The sequence below is a fragment of the Pomacea canaliculata genome, linkage group LG9, assembly GCF_003073045.1.
Source record: "Pomacea canaliculata isolate SZHN2017 linkage group LG9, ASM307304v1, whole genome shotgun sequence".
Taxonomy (NCBI): domain Eukaryota; kingdom Metazoa; phylum Mollusca; class Gastropoda; order Architaenioglossa; family Ampullariidae; genus Pomacea; species Pomacea canaliculata.
The window spans coordinates 19,265,005-19,286,275 of NC_037598.1; the positions used below are offsets into that span (position 1 = coordinate 19,265,005).

At 41.5% G+C, this 21,271-nt stretch overlaps 4 non-coding genes across 4 annotated transcripts; 2 read left to right on the forward strand and 2 right to left on the reverse strand.

Moving 5' to 3' along the window:
* Positions 1-7,219: 7,219 nt before the first annotated feature.
* On the forward strand, positions 7,220-7,338 carry LOC112573027. Its single transcript, XR_003101136.1, has one exon. It is a non-coding gene; the product is annotated as a 5S ribosomal RNA (ribosomal RNA).
* Positions 7,339-16,032: 8,694 nt separating this feature from the next.
* Positions 16,033-16,233, reverse strand: LOC112573014. The gene has a single exon (XR_003101126.1). It is a non-coding gene; the product is annotated as a U2 spliceosomal RNA (small nuclear RNA).
* Positions 16,234-18,662: 2,429 nt separating this feature from the next.
* On the forward strand, positions 18,663-18,781 carry LOC112573013. Its single transcript, XR_003101125.1, has one exon. It is a non-coding gene; the product is annotated as a 5S ribosomal RNA (ribosomal RNA).
* Positions 18,782-20,841: 2,060 nt separating this feature from the next.
* On the reverse strand, positions 20,842-20,960 carry LOC112573025. Its single transcript, XR_003101134.1, has one exon. It is a non-coding gene; the product is annotated as a 5S ribosomal RNA (ribosomal RNA).
* Positions 20,961-21,271: the final 311 nt, after the last annotated feature.

Genomic DNA, 21,271 nt, shown 5'->3' on the forward strand with positions numbered 1-21,271 from the left:
GTCAAACATCCCTCTTGCCCTGAGGCCAAAAGTAGTCCACTTCGGTACTCCGACTGGTTGGTTTATTTAGCAGGAAAGTGCTTCCACTTGGGTTGGCGTTGTACGGACAGTATCAGTACTTTGGGGGGGGGGGGGAGTGAGAGGTCGTCCGTAACGGGTGGAGGGTAACATTGCAGCGTGAGAATAGGTGAATGTGACCACTACAGTCCTCCGCTCTACCAACTGAGCTATCACGGGAGCATAACGTGTTTTCTAACGACCGTAACGTGAACATATCTTCATTCCAAATTTTGTGAGTAGTATCGATATTCCTGTTTCAGGTGTAGCTATCTCATCCTAAGACATCAACTGTTGAGCCATGAAGTGTGCACAGTGCATGTTACCCTATTGAGATGATCGAGTTCAGGTGGTCTACAAATTTTCACGTGTTGTGGTGTGTGTGCGTGAGAGAGAGAGAGAGCGAGCACGTGGATGTCTGAGGTATAAAAATAATTACAAGACATACAGCTGTAAATATGCAAAATTAAAATAAAAAGTAAGTAAAATACTTCCGTGAAAAAGCTTCAAATAAAGAATCGTTGGCTGCTGTTGTTCTTGCAAGCAATCGGCGAAGCAGAACTGTTTGGTCAACGCCGCGCATGCGTAGTGGTATTCAAGGGTTTGACGCAGGGTGAGACTGTAGTCACGTGATGTGTATGTGTAACATGTTACATGTACAACGCGGTGTGTGTAGCACATGTTCAGCTTATGACCTCAGCTGTACATCCAAGGGCAACGAGGTTCGGGGACAACCGAAAAATATTTGATTTAAAAAAGAAGGCTGATTTACAACTAATTAAGATAAAATAACCAAAGATAAAAAGGATTGAAAAAAAAAATAATTAACATTTACTTAACGGTAAGACAAAATAAAAACATTCTAAAAATAGAGTTACAATGAGCATATATATAGCAACTTAGCTTGTTAATTGTTAATAAGAAGATGACTTAAAGTATATTTTACGTAAGGTAAGAAACGCTTTGGAAAGAAATAGGATAAGGTACGACTTTATTTATCCCGGAGGTTAATTAGGGGCAGCTGGATATGGAAACACAAAACAATACCACAGCATATTCATATCCGCCAAACATACATTCGTGCTTCAGGCGTACATAGGAGCGACATTCATTTGCAAACCATTCATTCAAATACTATCTTTAACGTTTTACCGTATTCCTACAACTACTTTGTTACTAAGAAACAGCGATAAACATCAGAGATTGAAACGGTACCCAGCTTTTCCGAGCGTGTGCAAGGGAAACAACCCGAGTCCCTCAGTAGCTTTCGAACAGCTCTAGACACAAATAAGGAATTGGAATCTTAAAAACTTTACCCTCCACCCGGACACACCCCATCCCCACCCAGACCCCTTCAATTTCGAGACCAAGTTCACTGTGTAGTGTAGCGTCAATACGAACCGAAATAACATTGGAAGAAAGGGAACATATGGGTTCCATGTCCTAAGTATCTGGAATCGATATGACAAATAAGTATGTGCCATATGTCGTCCTGCGAGACGTCACCGAAAGGCACACTATATATTATTAATTTGTCTGCCCATGTAATGTCTGGCCACTCTGGGGGCTTGTCGCTGTCTCTCCTCCGTTTCCCTACGAGCATGCCTTTGGTTTTTGTTGGGTTTAGCTTGGCGCCTGTGGTCATGCTGTACATGCGGAAGCCTTTTTTTCTTTAGTTGCTTTTGCTCAGTTAGTGCAAATTTAACTTATTTGTAAAGAGTGTGCATTGCTAAATGATATTCATCATTTCGTTTGGAATTTTGAGCAGCGAGCGTGTGTTACAATTTCTCACCAAACACCAAAAGTTTAGATAACTGCATGCGATCTTCGCACCATGAACATATTACAGTTACCTCTCTTGCTTAGACATCCATTTTCTTTGTACCACTAACGAGGTCACAGTTCCTCAACTCTGACGTCGGTGGTTAAAAAAAGTGATTAAAGTGAATTATTTATATTACTATATATTTCTTGGTCTATTTAAAGCAATAAAAGTAGATTCAATATTGGACAGTTTTGAAATATTTCAAAAGTTTTGCCAAATTTTACCCGTATCGAGGGAGAACACGTTGACTTTCACTGAGCGAAAAACACATCAGAATAATCACAGAAAATTCGCTACGACTAGCTGGTGTATTTGTGAGTGAAAGATATTTATTTTGCACTATAGGTTTGTCATGTCGTTTAATTTATTGTTACATATGCTGAGCTTTTTCTTCTTTCCGTTGTCGTATTAATCGTGGAATTTTGTGCATGTGACGTCCTGTGTATCTTTGCTGTGGGGTTGTCTCGTGGAGTTGGGGTGTCGCGAGCTCAGGAATTGCCCGAGCCCAGAAATTGCCATCTCACAGTGCGCAGGCGCAGGGGTCAACGGGTGCGCATGCGCAGACAAGGCAATTTGTGGGCTTGATATTCCGTGAGATGAGAACGTGTCCGAGCTGAGGAATTGCCCATGTGTTAGGACAGAATATGTCTTGAATTTAACAACATTGTCAAGTGTGGTAGACTCGCGGATCGAGGACGTGTTGTGATGCAGCTCAATAACAAATCACCCCTACAAAAATAAAAAGGTAAGTTACATTTTAATTGTTATTCGTGGCTTAGTCGATCGGTTTCTTTGTAAATGTTCGTCTGCTATTTTTTTAGGTATCATCACGAACTAGTGTCCCCGGTTTATTTTGTACTCGTCGCTTAGTCGGTTTCTTCGTAGTGTTCCGTCTGTTATTTGTTTTTCTAGGATTGTATTCGTGGCGTTATATAGTATTATAGCGTGCTAATTAATATAGTGCACACAGGCTTATTTTTAATTCATATGAACGAAACGTGTAATGTGCTTTTGACGTTTAGCGATGCTGAACGACCGATCGTTTATAGAAGTCCGTGACTGAATCAAGCAAAGTGATTCAGTCGTTTTGACTACTTAGGTTTCATTCTTTATTTCCGCACTACACAGTAAGCACAGTTACAAGATGTAATAAAATACTTAAGTTTATGAACATGTACTGTATAGTTTAATATGCACACAAACCTTTCCAGATGATGACAAAATGTCACATGATTTGGGTTTTAAAAGAATGGTTGTAAATAAGCAAAAAGTAAACATGGAGAGAAAAGCATGAAGCAGGATTTTAAACTGGACATCATTACCAACTAATTCAAAGTAGTATGTTGCAATAATTAACAAGTTGACACATTTATATTTGAAGGCATTATAATCAACCACTTTGAATGCAAATAAAAAGTCTTACAATAATAATAAAATTTAATTTTGCTACTATTACCTTGTTTTTCTTCTTATGTTGATGTCAGTATTAAGATTTATGCATCAGTCAGTCCATAAGTAATGCTTTAGCATACCACGAATAAATATTTAGTGTTTTATGCACAGTGTGATCACCACGATTTTCTTTTTCAGTGGAGATCTCCAGAGATGGGAGCTAATTTCCGAAAATTGGGTGCACAGATTTGCAATATAGTACAGTGGAGCAGAAAGAGGGATATCACAATATGGTAACAGTGTAAAAATGGTGAATGATGTCAACTGCTGCATTTTTTCTACCAGCAAATGACAATTGAGCTGATTTCACAATGAGGAATAAATATGCTGTTAGTTTAAATTGTAAATTTATGTTTTTATCATGTACGACAGTACTGTACTTCTCTGATTGCTTCCAACCCACACAACATCGATTGCCAGCCAAACAACTGCACATAGAATAAACCCGGGCCCCCTCGCTCATGTGATACATCATCACATTAAGTCAAATGAGAATTAAGAAACATCAAGGGTTTTGCCACACGTTTCTGTAAAATACACACAGCTTTCATTGTTTTCATTTAACTTCTACTGTTCATGCTGTTCTATAAGTGACTTAGTACCCAGATTATGACCCTAGAGTTGCGGGTAAAGCACTGTACCAGTGTACATTCATTATTACTCAATAAACCTTAGTTGTCCTTAATGTATAAGGTGAATGTCCATGAAAAATTTGTTGTTTGCACATGCACTTAAAATGGACACTTACAACACCTACACTTGGAAATGAATATTTGCCTTACGTTTACATATTTATATATAAGCACACACACATACACACACCATCCCCTTTCATGTACACATGCAGGCACCCTCGCAAAAAAAAATGTTAATACCATATAATTATGAACCCTTATGCTTCATATTGAGATGGGTGTAGCTGCAAACATAAAGAACATATGGCTATTCAGATTGTTCATATCAGTGCATAGCTCCTCACAGTGTTACATTGTCCCAGTGTGCAGTGACTATTGTTATTAATACTCTATTTAACTGTAAAAAATTTGATGACCAGTGTAAAAATGATTTACCACGCTACTATATTCACAATCCAAATGCTTATAAATTCCAGCCATTATTAACTTTAAAGAAATCAAAAGACCCTCAGCATATTAGCGAAAGTTGTGAAGATATTACTAAGGATGGTGAACCAGATAAATGAATAAAATGTATATGTGAGATATTGTACATTGCAATGGATGGGAGTGTGTACTCCTTGGAGGGTGAATAAATAGTAAGGAATACAGAATGTATGTGACAGGAAGAGAGAGAGAGCAAAGGTGTGTTTATCCTGTTTGAGTATGCTTTTGTTACATATGCAGGTATGGGGCTGGAGGAAGGAAGAATGAGTGCTACAAAAAATTAGTTGGGATTTTTATATATATAAGCTGTCTGCATGTAGGTTTTGGTTAATGCTCTGTGCTTTGAGCTAAAGATTTGCATTGTCATCAAGATCCTAGGTGTGAATGACTTGGGGAAACATGCATTTGCAAGGTACTCTTGTACTAAGCTTTTATTGCATGTGCACATTACTTTCAAACGTGACTGTCCACTGCAAAGGATTTTATTATAATTAGAAGTCAATGGTTTCTTGCCCTTTTTATGTAGAAAGTCTTCTTTGTTGTAATTTATCATTACATTGGACCATGTGTGCAATTTTTAAATTCATGAATATACACCTTTCATGTTATACCAATTGAAATGTTTTTGTCGTTTACGGTCAGTTTGTGGAGCACTTTTACTAAATTAGGTTTTATTTCAACTGATAAGATAGCATAGTATTATGTGGAAATAGTAATCACGATCTTGTAATCAGTGCGTTGAGGCGTGATGTCTCATTTGCACTGGGGCATTTTATTACATACAATCCAACACATGCAGACATAAATTATTAATGTATTGCATACTAATGGGGAATGAACATTCAACACTCATTGGTAAATTATTGCACTCTGTGCTACACTTGTACATGATACAAAAAACAGCATTTCACTTCCATTTCTTTATTGAACAAACTCACACATCACATTGTGCTTAAATTGCCAAATAAATCCATGTACACAGCGCAGTCCTATGCAAACAGAAGATCCATCTGAAACAATGAACCACTATGTTAACAAAACCATACCCACATCACATAAGGAAATTGTCTGACATAAATGTAGGAGAAGTACATACACACTTACACTATTGTATTAATGAAACAAAAAAAGAAAATTTATTTACATCCACATGTGTGTGTGTGGTCATAATATTATAGTGTATGGCAACCCACACTGGAAATTCAGCACTGCATAAGCAACATGCTATAACCCACAAACAATTAGAAGTGCTTATGCAGCAAATCATTCAACTGGGAAACACAAAGAAAAGAAAGGAAAAAGACAACACTTCACAAGTGTACTACTCCTGAAACTTTTTGTGCAAAAAATCTTATTATGTCTACCTTTCTTTGGGGAGGAAAACAACAGAATCAAGAAATCAGTAGTCTGTAAACCCTATAAATGGGCTTAAAATGTGTGACATTTACTCCTTTCTATCAACAATGAAACCTAGATGGTTAAAAAGAATCGAGCAAGACAACACCACAGCAAAGATTCTCCTGACTATTCATTCCATACTTAAAAACATAACAAACATTTTGGGCCAAGTATGCAAATAGTATTATGCAGAGTTCAAAATCTCTTTTGGGAAGATGTGGAAAAGCAATATTAAAAAATATTTAATGTTTTTTCAAAAACTTCTGAAGAGTTCATGTTAGATTATGTTATGCATATCAATGGGTTAATGAGAATATTATCCAAGTTAGAGACCTTGTAAGTATAACAGGAGACTTTACATCCTTTCAAGAGTTTCAAAGAAAACATCCAACATATTAGGTAATAAATGACAGAACGATTACATTTTGTCCTTTTTGTCAATGAAGAATATATTGTCGCCTACAAGACAGACACAAAATACTTTATAGGAAGACGTTTATCTGTTGGATGAAGTAATACACACAAATTATAACAATGAAATGGTTTTCTGCTCACAATGCATAGGAAAGTTTTTAAAAAACTGTGTTTCATTGCCATGAGGACATGTAACTTATGTCCTAAGAAATTTATCTGATTAAATTAAGTTTTTGTCTCTCCCCAAGAATGTGCAAGGGATCCTAATACCACTGTGTCAGTAACATTTGATGTCATGCAATGAAAAAGCAATGATGAAATATTAGACTTCCTATGCTTGGTTCATTAAGAACTGACATGTAATAATATTTCGTATACTATAATTGTGACAGATTAGATCATAAATAGAATACTTGCCTTCCAGCACATAGTGCTTTGCTTGATGCCTTATGCCGCTTATGGTATTCTTCTCACTTCTATTCGCACCAACCCAGAATTTTTTTGTAGCGATGAATTAAAGTGCGTAATCTTTCCATCTGTGTGCGCAACTGAGCCATTTTACCTTCGTCCATCGCTAAAACTAGATTATAGTTAACCAGAATTTAACGATGGTTAGCAACAACAACAACAACAAAAATGCTTAGATCAGTATCGCAATTCGCAAAGTTCAAACATCCGAATAAACCAACACTGTTCAGTGCGCACTATGAGATGGCAATTCCTGAGCTCAAGGCAATTGGCGGAAATGACCCGTCAGTGGTAAACATGACCTGTTGACCCCTCTGCGCCTGCGCACTGTGAGAAAGCAATTCCTCGGCTCGGCAATTTGTGAGCTCGTGACAGGGGCACGTGAAATTCTGCAGGCACACGTAGAGCCTTTAGTATTAGTACATGTATTTAGTATTAGTGAGTGTACGATAGTTTTATAAAGTATTTTAATCCTCTTTTCTTCGCCTACGGCCATACCACGTTGAACACACCGGTTCTCGTCCGATCACCGAAGTTAAGCAACGTCGGGCCCGGTTAGTACTTAGATGGGTGACCGCCTGGGAACACCGGGTGCTGTAGGCAGACCTTTTGCTTTTCTTGCGTTGATTTAGTGTCAAATGCAGCAGACAGGTCCAGTAGAAACATCGCCGCTGTAAAAGGCAGATAAAATGTCGGTAGTCACTTTAGTTAGTTTCAGTAATGTGAAAAAGTCTATATGGTGACTGAGCATGGGGAATCTGCTAGTGCTGTAGTAAGTGGGCCCAGAGCTGTGTCAAAACTACTTTATTATCTTTGAGAGAAGAAACAAGTTGGAAACTGGGCGATAATGGTTCAACACGTTGACATCAAACATGGATTTCTTAAGAAGTGACTTCTCCAAGGCATTTTAAAACAAAGATGGGAAAAAACCTGATGACAAGCTGACATTTACAATGTTTGTGATGGAAGGAAGTAAAATATCTAAAAACTCAAGAAGAAGCCACCAGCTGGTGCCACTAACCTTGTAGTGGTGTGGTGGCGTGCGCGCCTTGTCGATCCACAGAGCGATGTCGGCGGGAGCCTTGTGCTCCTGACAGGTCTAAGCTGAACATGTCTGACAGGTGAGAGGCCAGACTAAAATGTTGCACCCTGGCCCTCCAGGTTGGGGGTTTCGCTTAGGACTAAAACCAACTCACGTAAAAACAAAAGCTGTTACCGAAACCGCAACAGCATCAAAACAAGGGCCTGGTCGGGAAGATGGTGCGTGGGAGAGGGGGGGGGGGGAATGGAAAACTAGAAGACGTTAAAAGACGGCACTTAAGCATTGTTCTTTTCTAAGAATTTTTTTTTTGCATACTGTCTCATACAACGCATTTCAATGTTCTACTTTCCATCGCTTTTTTTCTTTTTGACATTTCTCAATAGAATTTTGACACTGGTCTTCCTCTTCCTCTTCTCCTCACTAAGTACCTTTGAAAAAAACCTTCTCTGCTTTTTATCAGTTAAAAATCGCTACGTTGAGCTATGATACCCAAGGTCTACATTGTTTGCTTGCATCTGGATAGTCAAGATTCGGCTGTGCTTACACCAATTTTGCGTTTTTGATGGGGGTTGTGTGAGTTATATAGTAGAGCATTCTGAACTTGTACTCCATGGAGGTTAGTAAAATCATCGAGAGCTCTCCGTCTCTCACGACACGGCTGTTACACCTGCCTGAGGTGTCGACTGCTTGCTCTATTTTCTGTCGGGACTGCGTAAGACCACCTTCTCCTTCAAAAGACCATCTGAACCACTTCCAAAACGACCAAAAGTCTGCATTTTTAGAAACTGTTGTATGTCTTTCGCGGCTCGAACAGAGGCGTACTGGGCCAGAACCCCTTGTTGTCTGCCTTTCATACACAAGATTCTCTTTGTTTTCGTTGAGAGAAGAAGTAGAGGGTGTTTTAGTGCCGTTCGATGGACGTGTATTGGTCTGTCTGCCAAGACCAACGCCGAGCCTTTTGCGAGGTGATCCGCTGTTAGTCTCGGCGAGCCGTAACAAAGAAAGTGACTAAACCGGAAACTTTGTCGTCTCATGTCTCGTTTTAGCAGTTAACTGGAAAAAAATCGTCTGTCAGGAGTGCAGGGATATTAGTTCGTGGCTCGAGTCATCCGAGGAGATCTCCTGTAAACTTGGTTGGCCGCAGTTGCTTTCTCTTCGATGTGACTCTGTGTGTTCCCGATGAAACGTCAGAGGCTGCGTTACTCTCAGCGACTGAACACACCTCAGCTTCGCCGTTTAAACGCAGTTTACGTGGCCTTCCCCTCTTTCTCTTATTACGGTTTTCAGAAGGCAGCGAAACAGAATTGTTGTTATTGTCGGGTTTAACGTGAAGACATGGGTTCAATAATTTGCTTAATTAGAACTTAGAAGTGTTTTCTGAACGTCAATTTTTTTGTCACAACTTGTTTAACACAGCTAGCAATAGGTCATAAAGATGACCTCGGGTAAGGTGACCAGACGTTTCGGGGGCGGCCGATGATGGTGTCGTCACTGATCCGTACTGACAGAAAAGGTTTACTGGAAGTGGATGCCTTTGGATCGGCATCGTCTGCCAAAATGTAAAATGCACTTGTTTTCTTTTTCTTTTTTTTTTTTTTTTTTAAAAACTGAGAACGGAGTGCCGTTGACCACCTGCATGTGACCAGACCGTTGGCCAAGCCCCGACACCCCAGTCGCGAGGACGAACTGTGTTCCTCACAATAGCAGAGGGTGTGACACTGTGATTGGTCCGTCGCTGTGAACGGCGGGTGACTCAGGCAGATGCCTGGAAGGCGGAATAACCTTTTGAACTGTGGTGACAGTTGTTGGGTGTGTGTCTGATTTTTGTGTGTGTGTGTGCGTGCGTGTTATGGTGGGGCTCTCCCCTATTTGTTTTGTTTGGCCACCTGTATGAAAGGGGTTTTGTTTTCTTTTTCTTTCCGTTCTTCCATATTTTTATTTTATTTTTCTTTGAGCTGGCGGTCGTATAGTGCGACCGCCAATAAACTTTAGTTTTGTGTTGTCGCTTCGTGTGCGCGTTTTGTCTTCACTGAGGAGTGATTGGCTTCGCTGCTCGCGTCGGGTGCGCGGAGGTTTGTCTGTGTGATTGCGAGTGTGTGTGTGAGAGAGCGAGTCCCACAACGCCCGATCGCGTTACGCGACAACCTCTGGCACTGCAATCAACACACACACCCGCGCGCATGCGCATCTTGTTGTAGTCCGGTGAGCAGGTGTTGCTGTACCAGTGCCACAATATTGAGATGATGCTTCTCTATCAACATGTCATTTTACAGAACTCTGCAGCTTTCCTTCCTGCAATCGCCTACAGAGGGGCTGTGCAGATTGATTAAATAAATAAATAAATAAATAAACCCCGCATGTAATACATCCAGTATGCAGAGAATTTAGAGAATAGTTACATCACCCTGTACAACAATTCTTGAAACACCATCACTGCCACCGTCCAAACCACCCACAGAATGAACGCTTTAATTTCATTGTGGTACCTAGAACTTTATTGTGTCCTTACAAATGAATTTCTGAGATTTTCAGGACATGGTTTTCAACAAGGGATGAATGGTTTCATCTTATCAGACCTGAACTACGTCGCCAGAAGAAAGGTGACACGTAGACACTGGAATAAGTAAGTGTCGGCTGACAGTTGCAGATATATATACATGTATAGTCCAGCTAATTATCTTGTGCACACTGCACTTTCCTCACGGTGAATGACCCACCTGCTAAAAATACACTATTGTGGGGCCCCATAAGAGGATTTTCATTAAAAAATAAATTATGTAATAAATTGTTTAGCTATAGAATGTATTCTATAGTTACGAAATCACGAATACGTCCGTGTGAAATGAATTGTTTGGCTATGAAAAGAGTTGTATAACTGTAGAATGAGTTGTCTAGATGGAGAAAGATGATGGGAATTTTTTTAAATCCCTCTTGGTGCCCCATAAATGCCAAATGCATCAATATTTTTCTGACCGGTAGTCACAGACTCACAGCTGTTGTTGGTTTAGTTTCTTTCTTTGTTTAGTCTCATTGCGTAGGGCTGAAAGGTCAACAAGTTTGAAAGTTCATATTCTCGTCAATCACGAAGATTAAACAATGAATTTCAAAGAGATTTATAAACCTTTGAAGGTTCACGGATGAGCAACACAGAGTATTACTCACACACAAATGAAACGCTTTGATCTCTTTGTGGTATATAGTATTTTTAATGTGTCAATTAAAACGAATTACTTTCAACTTAAGCTTCAACAGACGCTTTTAGAGAAGAGAGACATGGTTTTATTCTTATCGGACTTTCAAGACATCACAAGATCATCAGACATCGGCATTACATCCTCCACAGTAGTTACCCTGGCAGGACGAATTACCACGACACGTGAATTAAGTTGAAGAAGAAAAAAAATAGTAAATAGTGGATTTTAAGTGAAAAACAAAAATATTGCTAACAACATGAAATATCTATTTAGAGGAATTGATTAAATAAAGACACGGTTGTTAGGTAACAGCTGTTGAACATGTAGATAGTTGTTCTTATTGTAATCAATATGAAGATAGCTTAAAGTATTAAATAGACCAAGATAGGTGTATCGAAACGACATGTAGATTAAAAGATAAAACAAATCAACTGGTAATATTGGTAATATGTGCTTCAGTGGTAGATGATACTGAGTCATATTTGATCATAATTTTGGGTTGCACAATGGATAATTTTTGTGCCGTTAAGAAAACCTCATTGCAGGCAACTGAAATGGTGGATTGAGCTTCTATTTGTGATCAACAAACAGGAAAGCTTCACGCACTTTGTCAATACCTTTACACCAGCACCGTATACAAAGTAGCAAAATATAGAAAAATAGCAAAATATTGTAAGTTATACATTATCATTCTGCTAATCAGTTCCTTTGCAGGAAACTTTATGTATGTGTGTGTGAAAACAGAATGAGAGAAGAATACACATTTTAAAGAGATGCTATAATGTGTTTTGGTCCGTTACTTGAACCCTCATTTTAGAAGGAAAAAAAAACGAAAGCATATGATAAATATGTCAAGGTTACAGGCACATAATAAACACAGGCAGAGAAAGATTGAAAGATCAGAACACAAATCAGTGCTTACGAGAGATTAATGCAAGAGACTATTGAACAAGATCGAATATTAGAAAAATGATTGAAAGTCGTGAAATAACCACAACGGTAGCAAATATATCAAGAAGAAAAAAGGTCTAAGTAAAAACGGCCTCTATAAGTTTTGAATTACACGAAAAATATCAAATGAATAAAGTTTACCATTTTTGTAACAGAGTAAAAATCCACTTGCCCGAGCTGTAGTCGTGTTCACAAAATGAGTTTCTGACACTGCACTTCTGACAAAGCCATCAGTTGCAATATAAACTTTGTTAAAGTCATTCTGTGAAATCGTTAGTTAGCCCACGTTTACCTAGCATATCCTTGCATTTCTGACGAATCAGTTCTTCAAGAACAAACCAGGAAACAACAGGTGTCTGTGTTGCTTTGTTCAATATTCCAGCATTATCCATTGCATAAGATGCTTGTCTGATGCCTCCTGTAGAAGAACCAGAGGAGACGGTTATATCACTTGTCTCCACGGCCCTGACGTCTGCTTGTCTAGAAGTCGACGGTTGTTCCTCTTCACGAGAGGTAGAAGGCTGAGGACTAAAGGTCAGCGCTCTAGCCGTGTCCATGTTTGCTGCATTTCTCGTCACCACCTCGTCCTCGGTATTGCCACTTTCTCTGTCAAGTCCTTCATAATTAAATGCTTCCTCCTCTGATGGTGATGACACTGGAGAGGAGGAAGAAGTGTCATCGACAATGTCAGGTGGTGTAGATTGTCGCAATGTCAAGTTTGAGCGCTCTGTGCGCCTCATCTTAGGTAAGGACGATCCTTCTTCCTCCGAACTCGACGAATCCGCCACTCTTGTACGTTTGTAACGAGACAGTAATGTAGACCTCTCAGCATAAGCTATCCTTTCTCCCTGCATGGCATCCCAGTCCCTTGGTGTGTCAGATTCGGTGTCCAATTCAAATCCTCTAAATGTTTCAGGTATACACCAATTTGTGTAGACTCCTGAATACGTATTTCCTCGCCGGTACATTCCCCAGTTTTTAGGAGCAAGGATGGCCAGATAACTGATCATCGTTTCGTAATACTCTGGAAATGTTCTTTTGGTGCGATGGACGAGATGTATTGCATAACAAATAGAGCTTTGCTTGGGTAAGGGTTTTTCGTTCCAGTGAGGCTCAAGACTGAAATTAGAATCCGTCAGTCCTTCAAAAACATCAATGAAAGCGCCTTTCAGCCTCTGCTCAAGAGACTGATTATCTTCAATGAGGTTCTGGCAGAGACCAAGGAAGACACGCAGGAACTCCTTAAAGAGCTTTCTAGCTTGGTACACCAAGGGGTCTCCTGCCTCCACGGAAACAGAAAGGTCGACAGCAGCAGGTAAGCTCCAAGGCTGTCGTTGTGGCAATTCACGAATATTGCAGAACACTCTCTTGGCGATTTCAGAATCTTTAAAAGTTGTCAGATGTGCGCACACAGAGTCAATATCACTGCGAATACCAAAAGCCTCGAAACACTTTATAGCTTCAATATATTGTCTATTGTAGCCTGGTTTTGATTGTAGTATCCTGTTCCGTTGCAGTCTGAAGGTAACTGGTGTCCACGGCGCACAGCGGAGGAAGGCTTCATCACAGACCTTGATTGGCTGCTGGTTACTCATCTTCATGTAATTTTTGTAAAGTCCTGATACACAAATCTTTTATTTTCTTCGTTTTGTGTGGAGAAAATAGTTATCGTTCTTTAATGCCTTGCTCTTTGAACCTTTCTCTGTCGCTGCTCAGCGTGCAATGGGGACACGGGCGGAGCTCTCGGGGAAAGCGCAGCAAGCCGTGTGACGTCATCAAAAAATGGACCAATCCAGAAGAAGGATGTTTGCAGTAGTTCCCGCTGGTTTTCACATCTCTGGCTGTCATGAGGAGGCAGGCACAGCCTAACTGCTTTTTTTCAAAAATGTTTCGCGCTTGTTAGACGCTGTTTGTAGCGGGTGTCTGGGTGTCATAACAAATCACAATCCAGAAGTACTTCTATACGGGCCTGCGAGATTTGTGAAATGAAAAGACGCTAACAGATTTTTCAACACTTTTGTAAAAACAAAAGAAAGATAAGAAAATGCTAACTACTTGTTAGTACAAGTATTGTTTCATATAAAGGACAAGCATGTCCTACTGTAGATGGCGTTTGAGTGTATTTGTGTGCGTGAAGAGTAGCAACGAATAAGTGTGTGAGTTTGAGTTTATGTGTGTTTGTGTGGCGAGGGTTTGTACCACAAAATAATAACAACAATAATAATAACAACAAATAATTTTCAAAGCACATTTTCCCAAAGTTACAGTAAGCTCAGTGCGATATATACAAACAAAAAGATATTCAACTACAAAAATGCATAAAGCACATTCGTACACAGACCAAGCATGTCAGTAGAGAAGTACAGACATACTAACAGGGGAAATCGTCTGCCAGCAGTCAATACAGTAATTTCGTGCTAAGACACGCAAAGATTTTACACTCGAGACCACTTTGAGAGTGGAGATAGTTAACAATAGTTAATTTACAGTGGTCACCCAAATGAAGCGAAATAAGCGGTTAGTGAAAGGCTTTTTTTTTTTATTAACTACTGCCTCCTATATCCTTTGTAACAACCGCTATTTTTAAACTGAAATAGCATATGGCCCTACAGTTTAATATTTTCTTGCAGAACATCGTGCTTGCAACCCTTCGATCATGACCATCATACACGTACTTATATTTCGATTGGTGTAAGGCCGATCTACAACCTATAAGCTTTGGAAATGACAGATCTGTTAGCATGCAGGCTTTAACGTACAAAGATCAACTGCAAGACCTCACCAACAGACTGACAATTAACAGTTCGAATGCGGAGACAGGCACTGAAAAGGCCAAAGTTATGATTAATGACAGTTAACGGATGTACATGAGCGGGGTACAGCTAAAGGTGGTAATAATAACAAAATTTGTAAAGCGCATACTCACACTCCTAAGGAGCATGTTCTCATAGCGATTAAGAACAAGAACGAAACATGGACAGCGTATGTGGGACAGGAAAACAAACAAACAAAACATGAAGTATAAAAGAAAAAACAACCCACTAAACGAAGAATAAAATAAAATACAGGAAACACAAAGAAGAACCAAATAACAAGAACAAGAGCTGAGAGTAACATGATATTACAAAAGGTAGGGCGTGAAAAGGGACTAGCATTATGGGAAAGGTTGTTAGGAGTAATGTTAACGGAAGAGTAGTGTTTTCAGCGCAGGTTTTAAAGAAGTCAATAGTGGGTATAGGTGGCGGATATGGAAAGGAAGGGAGTTCCATTGTTTCGCTGCACAATGACTAAAAATACTGTGGCCATATATGTTAACTGTTGTTTTGGTGACAGGAAGAGTAAGGAGACGATCATCAGACGACGAGCGGATCGTTGTCTAGCTGGGACGTAAGGGAAGAGCAGTTCAGAGAAATAATCAGGGCAGGTGCCAGCAAAGATATTAAAACACAGCACGAACAGTTTGTAATGGATTTCTTCTTCTCGAACATAGCAGGGATTCCTTTTTATCATCATTGAGTTTCAGTTTGTTTGACACCATCCAGTCTTTGACTTCATTATTACTTCTTTATTGACTTCTATTTTGCTGGTAGGAGAATGAGATTCAGCCGGTGGAGTGGAGCAGTACAGCTTCATATCATCAGCATATGATTGAAGAGAAATGTTGTGAGACTGGATGAAATTGGCTTCATTTACAGAATAAACAACTGGGCCGAGTACTGAGCCTTGGGGGACTCCACAAGAAAGTGGAGAAGGGCGAGATGTTTGAGTCTGCGTCCTATCAGTGAGATAGCTAAACCACGCTAGTGCAGGTCCAGAAATCCCGTACACTTTAGAGTATAACATCTTTCCCCAAGTGGAGACGTCAGTTGTGTTTTGTTTGTGTGATTATTTTTGCGATTGTAGATAATTTGTAAGTTTGGAAGATTTTTCAAGTTACAGATTTACAGAATATCAGTTCCCAGTGACTAACGATACAGTGAAAAGAGAGTTGTCTCGACTTTCTTTAATCAAGAAAATCCTCTCAGGATTCCAACATGCACTGTCTCTACTGAGCAGCGATATTCATCGAAGAAGCTCTATATTTGACATTGATCATGATTACTCTCCGTGGGAGAGTGGGCCGATCCTGGAGGTACTGCAATACCAGGCCGACCCGTGACAGAGGTGGAGCAAGCCCCTAACACTCCGTCATGTTTCAAAAATCAGTTTAATATCGAAGTCCCCCAATGGAGGACGTATCAGATATTAAGCTGATAAGAACAGATTTTTTTTTTTTTTTCCATGTTTGTTTATTCAAACATTAAAAACAAGGGTAAACAAAATATTAACAAGAATGTAAAAGTGTTAAAAACAAGAGTTCCTTTCACTTATTCGAAATCTGAGTTACGAAAAGTCATTGTTCATTCGTTGCTTTCAACTATTTCTTTTTTCGAGGTGCGTGGGGTGTGGAGGGGAGGATTTCCTCCTCTCGCACTGTTGCTGCTGTCGTTCCCATCAGGTCGCTCCGAGGTGCGTGGTGTTCTGGTAATGGGTGTGGAGGGTACTCACTGCGAGGTTGGAGGTTGTAGCATCAGTCATCGAAGGCAGGGGTCGTAGTTGGCGTCTAGGCCAAAAAGAGTTATTGTCCACAGGTGCGGTGGCGGCATTATCCAAAGTGAGGAACACACAGGTTGTAGCGTCAGTCATCGAAGGCAGGGGTCGTTGTTGGCGTCTAGGCCAAATAGAGTTATTGTCCACAGGTGCGTTGGCGGCATTATCCAAGGTGAGGAACACTCAGGTGCGCAGGTCATCCTATGAAATCTCCCTCGTTGTTTTCGTGCTGAAAGAGGGGCACTTTCGGCACAGGTAACACATGTTATTGCCACATAGTGTCGTCGTCGTCGGTCAAAAAGGCGTTGTCATCCGGGCGGTGACGCGTCTCCTTGCTGCGTTTGCTAGGTTCTGTGTCTGTCGTTACGTTGTCGATGTAAGTCCTTTTAGGCACAGAGCCCCTCGGGAGCTGCGTTGATGGCGCTTCTTGGGGGCGTGCGGTGGGGCTCTCCTGGCTGTAGCTTGTCTTGCTTGGGGTCAAGGGTGGAGGGGAGGTGGGGGTGCTGCCCTGCTTGGCCGGCGGGGTCGGAGGCCCGGCGTAGACTCCCACGGCTGGTCCACTGGCTCTGCGTCTCGGGGCAGGCCTTGCTTAACCTGCCGAGGACCGTGAGTGTCGGCGCTGTGCTTGGCTCTTTGTCGTCTCGCCTGGGGGTGGTTTTTGCTGTGGCCAGTGGGTCCGGTCGCCGGTCTGTATTGTTTTCTGACGTCGGGGCAGTCTCGCCTGGTGTGTCCGGCCGTCCGCAAACCAGACAGGTTGACGCTCTGCCTTTAACTGTCACTAACATTTTGAGAGAAAGTTCTGGTACAGTGAATGGTGGGGATTTTCCCCATGTTTCTTTCTCTGTATCTCAAGCTTCAGGTATCTTGTACCTTTGTCGCTGCCGTCGTCCTCTCGTTCTGTCTGAATTTCCTTCACTCTCCCTATTTGTTCGAAGCTCCTAGTGATGAGAGAGTTCTGGATATATAGTGGGACCCAATGGATCCTTATCTCCACAACTGCGCAGTCCGCGTGTTCAACATGTGCCGTGACGCCTTGTGGAAGTGTCATGGGGCTGGCCTCAAGGACTGTCGGTACGAACTCTGGTCTTGTAAAGGTGACATTGATTAGGCGGGGGTTTTCACCCTTCCACAGGCCGATTATCTCGGCCTTTGGTACTCCGGACGCTATCAAGACGGCGACGATGGCCTCCCTTCTAGTGAGGAGGGCGTGTCGGCCTGACAGATGCAGCTGGATCGTTGATCTTCTTAGGAGATCATCGCAGTCTTCGTCGATGAGGGTGAGGGAGACTTCTCCCACCTCCGAGAGAGGGATGAAACCGCCTGGTGGTCTTGCTGCTGAGGTGGTGTCCTTGCCGCCGGTGACGATCTCCGAGTACAGGGAAGGCATGTCTGGAAGATGTCGGTGCTGAGCCGTTGAGCCTTCTCTGGGTCGCTGCTGTGTAGCTGACTCCTCTTGCTGTGTCGTGGAGTCGCCGCTGCAGTTGCCGCTCGGAGTATCCGGCCTTAAAAGGCCACGATATTGCAAAACTTACGGAACTACACTTTGATCTTAGCCAAAAGGCCGAGAAGCGATAACCAGAATATGCCAGACATTCATCACAGTATCGTCTGGCTTTCCGTCACATTCGGGTTTGGCAAACTAGCATGCCATTTAAGTAGCTTTCAATGTAGAAAGTCGCCATGCTTTTAAGAAAGTGCATGAAATTCTGACTGCAAATACTATCTTCAAAGATTTACCGTATTTCTGCAGCTACGTTGTCACTATGAAATAGCGGAGCAACGTTCAGGGGTTAAAACTGCAGCTGTCTTCTCCGAGCGACACAAGGGAAACAACACGAGTGAGTGAGTCCCTCGCTAGCTTTGCAACAAACTATGAACGGATATAGCGATAGAATTAGTTCGTGACAAAGTGCGCCGGTTGCTGTCTCCATTGATCTTACGTCATCGTACGTGTTGGTCGGGGGGTAGAGCAGGTGTCTGGCGAAGTTGTTGTCGACTACGTTGGTCGTACTGGCTCACCTAACCTTGATCAGCATCTTAAGCTGTGGGGGTTGTCTCCTGTATACTTGTAAATTCTGATCCTTCGCTGCTATAGTCTCTGTCAGTGAGTGTGCGGCTGTTTTATAAAGCTTTGTAATGCTGCTTTCCTCGCCTACGGCCATACCACGTTGAACACACCGGTTCTCGTCCGATCACCGAAGTTAAGCAACGTCGGGCCCGGTTAGTACTTGGATGGGTGACCGCCTGGGAACACCGGGTGCTGTAGGCAAATCTTTTGCTTTTCTTCCGTTGATTTCTACTGATTTTATCTATTCATAGTTTTCTGTATATTTTTCAGAGGCGGCCTTAGCAGCAGTACGCGGTGCCCTGCTGTTTGGTCCTATGCGAGGGCCGAGAGCCGTAAGTGTAGGCTGCATACCGTACCACAAGAATCTCCTATCGCGGGCCTCCATTACCATCTATATGTAAGCATAATTATTGTCATAAACCATTTTTTAGTTTTTTGGTTTGGTTTTTGACTTTTGGTTTTTTGTGTGTGTGGTTTTTTTTATTTTTTATATTAAATATATGACGTTTAGGCTTGTACAACCTCAATTTTAGTTACAGGTTAATCCAAGTTCGCATCTTCTTGTAGTGTGTTTGTCACGGACCGTCCGCAGACATGCGCATTCTTTCCACAAACCAAAATATCCTGATCGCTTGAGGGTGGGCGTACCTTCTTAGAGGCACAAATAATTATTCAAATCAAATACAAAGTCAAATGAAACAAAGGCAAAATCCACACTCATAGATTCACTCCTTCATTCGCCACACAAGATGTATTACCAATATGTTATCATTCATCCCACATAATATTAAAGGTAACAAATAAAATCGACTCTCCTAAATTATTGTCACTGATGAAGAACCCAATGTTCGCTCCGATGAAACATCAACCTCTATATTTTAAAGTCTTTGAGACCCTCCCAAGTCCTCTATTCCAATTAATCCCACTGATCTTCTTTCCACGAAGTCTATTTATGATTGAAAATAAATGGTTTTCACAGTACCCACAGTTTATAAAGCAGACGTCTCGATCTTGCGCATGCGGCCGCCTCCTAGATGTTTGGCCGGATGATGTTAGATTCGCTGAAGGCCGGGAGGAAACCTTTCCTCCACCGGCGCTTACTCTCAGGCTGTGAAGAGCTGCCCCTTCCAGGCGACAGATGGAAGTCGGTGCCCCAGTCTTGCACCAAGTTTTCTGTTCTTTTCTCGCTGATACCAGTGTTTAGTTTCTTGACCCCGCCAAGAAACTGGGATGCCCAAGCCACAGAGCTCCCCCACGGTGCGAACACGGACTACAGTGACTCACGACCTGTGAAGTACATCCACCTGTAGTTTACCCACGGTATTACTTCCCGTAATACTTTTTCCGCTGTCGCAGCAGTTGCGAGAAAGTCCCGAGAAAAATCCACCAGCTCCAACTTTTGTTTCGCCGTCTGCTCTCTGCCCACCGTTATTTTCTCTAACGTTATTTTCCTCTAAATTTTACGTCACCTTATTTTGACGTCCCAGTTTGCGTCATTTGCTCAAGGGCAAACAACTTCCAGCCCACTACGCTAAATCAGATCAACCACGGTTGTCGATCTTCCCTCCTAACCCCCTCTACTAAGTACTTATCCGTTACAGTGTTTGGAATGGATGGGTTCTCTATCTCGCTAGCTTCAAGTACTGTCTTAAAATGACCATACCACTGCTCAGCCTCTATTGTGCTTCTCTCCAAACATTTTTTTTTTACACGATATATTCTTTATACGTCATAGGCTAACAACTCGTGTGATCATCGATGGTGGCTGAGCCCACCTGCTGAATGTCTAACAGAGTTTTTATTATTTATTTACTTATTTATTTATTTTAGAAAAGGGGATAGACTGTTGCCGGTCAGCGCTTCACTTTCCATGCAGAGAAACACGGCGAATGCCGACACACTACGTGCAGAGGAGGAGTGGAGGGTACGTTTTCCTAGAAAGGTGTAGTATTCGTATTTTTGTGCATCTGAGGATGTTTGTATGCTGACTTTTTCCCTTTTCTTTTTCTTTAAAATATGTGGATAATTAATGCGTAATGTTTGTCGCTATAGGCGCAATCTGCTGCGCCGTTGAGTGTTTGGGCCTATCTAATGCCACGTACTAATGGGCCTGGCAGATGCCATGAAATATTTGAAGAGTTTATGCATAGGACCAAACAGCAGGGCACCGCGTACTGCTGCTAAGGCCGCCTCTGAAAAATAGACAGAAAACTATGAATAGATGAAATCAGTAGAAATCAACGGAAGAAAAGCAAAAGGTTTGCCTACAGCACCCGGTGTTCCCAGGCGGTCACCCATCCAAGTACTAACCGGGCCCGACGTTGCTTAACTTCGGTGATCGGACGAGAACCGGTGTGTTCAACGTGGTATGGCCGTAGGCGAGGAAAGTAGCATTACAAAGCTTTATAAAATAGCCGCACACTCACTGACAGAGACTAAATATAATCTTAAATTAAACGACACGCCCAACCTACAGTGCAAAATAATTTATGTTTCCCCCCACTCTCTCTCTCACACACACACACCTGGTAGTGGCTGGTAACGTATTTAGATTATTCTGGTGTGCCTTTCGCTCAATGAAAGTCCACGTGTTCTCCATCGATGCGGGTCAAATTTAGCAACATTTTGGAAATATTGATCGAAATTGTCCAATATATTTTGTCTACTTTTATTGCTTTAAATAGACCAAGA